The sequence below is a fragment of the Penaeus monodon genome, chromosome 36 (genome assembly GCF_015228065.2).
Source record: "Penaeus monodon isolate SGIC_2016 chromosome 36, NSTDA_Pmon_1, whole genome shotgun sequence".
Taxonomy (NCBI): Eukaryota; Metazoa; Arthropoda; class Malacostraca; order Decapoda; family Penaeidae; genus Penaeus; species Penaeus monodon.
Window position 1 is genome coordinate 28,586,454 of NC_051421.1, and position 5,000 is coordinate 28,591,453.

The following is a 5,000-nucleotide window of genomic DNA, read 5'->3' on the forward strand; positions in this document are numbered from 1 at the left end:
ACTTAACTACTTAACAAAAATGTTAAACTAAGAAGTATTTTGGACTTCGTTTGGGCAGTGCCAATTCAAAAAAACGCCGCTGCTCAACACTCCATCTGGCCCGTTTTCAAATTTTGTGCATACGAACTGAGCGTGACCTGATATGACCGTTTACACTGGCAGGGTAACCACCAAGCAATCGCACCTGCTTTCTTGGTAAGCCCCTTCGCCCTGCCACTCTCCGTGTTCACCTTCAGCGCTCGAACTGCCTGTGGCGCGTCTCTGTGCTGCCGCGCACCATCTGAGCTCGCTGTCCTCCTCCAGCGCCTCCTTCAGCACCCGCTACCCCTTGAACTTCCTGCCGAGATCTTCCAGGACCTGCTACACTTTCACTTCAGCGAATCATGGCTCCGAACCGCTCCTCGCCCAAGCCGCTCTGAAGTCACCGGTCTGATCGGCCTTCAGAGCAAGCTGCTCCGCGAGGCTACTGAACGATTACACAGCGAAATGTCTCGCCAGAATGAGAGCCTGAACAGTCGTCTTGGTGAGGCAATTCGCAGTCTCGAATTCGCCCACGCAGAAATTACGGAGCTCAAAGCTCGAGATGCCAAAGCGAGGCGAGCGAACGACGAGTTGTGGACGCGAAGGAAAACCGGCAACTTCGAAAAAAACAGAAGAGCACTCAGGCTACCAGGAGGACCGAGGACGCCGAAACAACCTGCGTTTCACTGGCAATCCCAGAGGAGGGCAACGAAACCCGGTAGCAGTGTCTTCTGCAGCAGCACCTGAACTTGGCGCGAGCGAGCTCATTGAGTAGGGGAAGCCATCTCATGACAAGACCAGGGACGTCGTGGCCAAGTTCGCGAGGTTCGGGGGCCGTGATGCAGTCTTTAAGAAAAAAGTAAATTTTAAGAATGCACCCGTTTTTTTATTTGTGCCTGTATCATCAAAGCACGAAAAGACCAGATGGAGCAGTTGAAGCAGGCGAGGAGCGAAGGCAAACACGCATATTTCAGCTACAGAAAGCTGGTCGTGACTGAGCGTTCACACCCTCGTAGCCAGCCTGATTCTGTGCTTCCCATTTCCGTCTGGAAATGCCCTTGGTCCTCGGCAATTGCCTGCCCCGCTCTAGTCTCGCTCCTCTCGTGCGTCCTCATCTGATCCGCCTTCGCCACTGCTACAGCGCGCCTCGACCCCTGCCTACAACGCTTCACGACCTACTGACCCCTGGCCATTTGCCCCGAAGACGCTTGATGGAGCTTCAGGCAACGACACCTCTCCCCACTAAAAAGACTACCCCAACCTGTCCAGCCCAATCAACCAACGACTGCGTAGTTAACAACCATCCGTAATGTATTCCTTTATGTCAATTTTCCCTTTTGCTGATTTAAACAATGATGATTCTTTAAATGAATTCAATAATTCAGATAACATTTCACCACTCACTCGAAGTTACCTAGAAATTAGAGTCTTCACGAAGGTTACACCCACCAATGACAGGCACCCAAGTGACCTTGACCCTGATAGCTTTACGCAAAATCACCTCGGGTCTGTCAGAACCTGAGTGTTCGTATGTGTTCCCTTGTGACTCCCGATTTAGCAAGCCCCGTGACACCAAGTGCTCCGCTGTCAGTCGTAAGCCAAAACATTTGCAGCACTGACGAATATTCCAATGAATTTACTGATCAGTGTCTGTGATAGAAAAACCCACAATGCAAAAACTATTTATCGATTTACTGAAAATGAGACAACAGTTTCGAAATCTATCTGGATTACATCTTCAAGTGGGTTTTTCTACCATAGTATTAACACGGAACAGTGTTTTACAATTCATCAGTCTGTGTTCAAATGGCAGTATTTTCCATATTACTGGATTTTCTGAAACAAAATTAACCGATGGTCTTCATCAGTTGTACAATTTACAAAATTATGACGCATATTTCAACAGCAGATCCCGACAAAGTGGTAGCGTTGCCCTCTATGTCAAAAAGAGCTACTCCTCACATCTAAGACCAGACTTATCAGTTAAAGAATATTTAGAATCGGTCTTTGTTGAAATTAAAATTGATACTGATAAAACTCAGTCAATCTTTGATGTCACAACACAAGAAAATAATGAACTACATCATTAGAGATGCTAAACGAAATTATTATAAAAAAAAAAAAATTGATGAAAACAGAAAACATGGAATTCTCTTAATAGGAAGAGTGATAACAAACCAGACCAACTTTATATGAATGGAAGTCAAATTACCGATCCTGTCATAACTGCAGCGAAGTTTAACAAATATTTCTCAGAAATTGGGAGAAGTCTTACCCAGCCAGTCCCACCGCAGGACGGAGACTTTCGAGATTTTCTTAGCCTGAGAAATAATAATCAGATGTGTCTACACCCTATTACTACTCGAAAATAATTTATATGATATATTCCCATGACTGATTAAACAAATCCTTCCAATTCCTTTTAAACTCCACTAGAACATATAATTACTCCCTCCTTTAACATCTTCCCAGATAAACTAAAAAAAAAGTTTTCCCTTTGTCCAAGTCTGGAAAGAGAGACACACTGGGAACTTCCTGTATCAGTTCTTGTTACGTTCAGCAAGAATACTGAAATTATTTTTTACATTAAAATTATGTAATAAATAAATATCAGTTCGGTTTCAAGAGAAGATCTACAGAATCAGCCATCATTGACTTCTCTAGTATTTCAAATGCGTTTAATGATAACAAATTCACATTTGGCATATTTCTTGACCTGTCAAAAGCTTTTGATACAGTAAATCACCCCATTTTATCATGTAAACTTGAACACTGGTATTCGGTAAATTTACATGACTGGTTTGTTTCATACTTGACAAAACAGATTTGTACGTTTTGACAAACACGTATCTTCTCAAAATCTTATTAGTCATGGCGTTCCCCAAGGTTCAATTCTAGGCCCTGTTCTTTTCCTCATATATATCAATAACATAGTTAACTCCTCTAGACACTGCAAGCAGCTCTAAACAGGAATTAATAAAGGTAGCAAACAATGAATTAACTGGTAATAGAAAGTGGAATTTGCTAAATAAAATAACCCTAATTGTAAACAAGACACATTACGGTATACTTCACAGGAACAAAAGACGCACCATTCAAACCAAGCACTAAATCAACACGCTTTGAAACAGATTTACGCCTCTCTAATATACCCACATTTAACTTATTGCAAACCAATTTGGGGAGCAACGTTTACAACCCTTATTTGTAGCACAAAAACGAAAAGGTCGTACAATCTTAAGGCTAAGGTAGTTTGATCATACGCATGAAGGATTTGCCACTCTTAAGCTTTTGAAACTCGGTGATATAAATTATATTGTTGCTGTTTACGTGTATCTAAATGCCCAAATGTCGTAGGAAATACAATGTTTAGTAATAGAATAAATGAGAGATGTTTAATGAGACACAAAGTTCTACTCAACGTCCCATTTGTACAGGCTCAACAATCTCAGCCAAACATCGTTTATCATGTCGGTTTGTGGAAAATCTACTGAGAGTAAAATAATTTGCAAAACAAATAAAAAATTAAAATACTACTTGTTATCTGAGTAGAATGAATAATGATTTTCTTTGTTTCTGTCTGTCTGCGTTATATATATTTTGCTCTCTGTTTTTTCTTTTTCTTCATTGGTCAGCTTTTATTGCTTCTCGTCGTGATACTCTCACAAAATTTACCCTCGAACTAGATTTGTAAACTGTCGGGTTAAAACACTTATGGGCTAAATGATATATGTATATACTCTCACCCCCCTCTCTTTCTCTCTCTCCTTCTCCTCATCTTCGTCTCTTTCCTCTCGTCTTCTCTTCTCTCATTGTCTCTCTCTTCTCTCTTCCTCTCATCTTCTCTCACTCTTCCTCTCACTCTTTCTCTCGTTCCTCTCATCTCTCTGCTTTTTTCTCTCACTCCTCTCTCTCTTTCTCTCACTCCTCTCTCTTTCTTCCTCTCACTCTCTCTCCTCTCATCTCTCTCTCCCTTCTTCAATCTCTCTCTTCCGTCCCTCACTCTCACTTCCTCTCACTCTCTCTCTCTCTTCTCTCACTCTCTCTCTCTTCTCTCACTCTCTCTCTCTTCTTCTCTCACTCTCTCTCTCTCTCTTCCTCTCACTCTCTCTCTTCCTCTCACTCTCTCTCTCTCCCTCAGTCTCTCTCTCTCTCCTCTCCCTCTCTCCTCTCTCTTCCTCTCTCTCTCTCTCTCTCTTCCTCTCACTCTTCTCTCTCTCTTCCTCTCACTCTCTCTCTCTCTTCCTCTCACACTCTCTCTCTCTTCCTCTCACTCTCACTCTCTCTCTCTTCCTCTCACTCTCTCTGTCTCTCTCTTCCTCTCACTCTCTCTCTGTCTCTTTCTTCCTCTCACTCTCTCTCTCTCTCTCTCTCTCTCTCTCTCTCTCTCTCTCTCTCCTTCCTTCTTCTCTCTCTCTCTCTTCTCTCTCTCTCTCCTTCTTCTCACTCTCTCTCCCTTCCTCTCTTCTTCTCTCTCTCTCTCTCCCTTTCTCTCTCTCTATCCTCTCACTCTCTCTCCCTCCTCTCTCTCTCTCTCTCTCTCTCTCTCTCTCTCTCTCTCTCTCTCTCTCTCTCTCTCTCTCTCTCTCTCCCTTCCTCTCATTCTCATTCTCTATCTCTCTCCGTGTTTTATCCCATCATAAATACAGACACATCAAAGACAACTCAATTATAACAAAAACACACACTTTCTTAAATCACAAATGAATACATAACAGCAGGAAATCTATCCACACTTCTCCTCATAAAAGAAAATTACAATGAATTAACGAAGTAAAAACAATCGTCAGTATAAATTAGCATTCGAACAAAGACACACAGAAACAAATAAATAAGTAAAGTATAAAAGACAAGAGAGAGAGACACCAGACGCGCGGTGGGCGAGCCGAGGAACGGCAACGTGTGGGCGTGGGAATAGCGGTCCTCGGGATGTGTGAGGGGGGGGGGGGTCACGGGGACGGGGATGGGGAGGGGAGGTC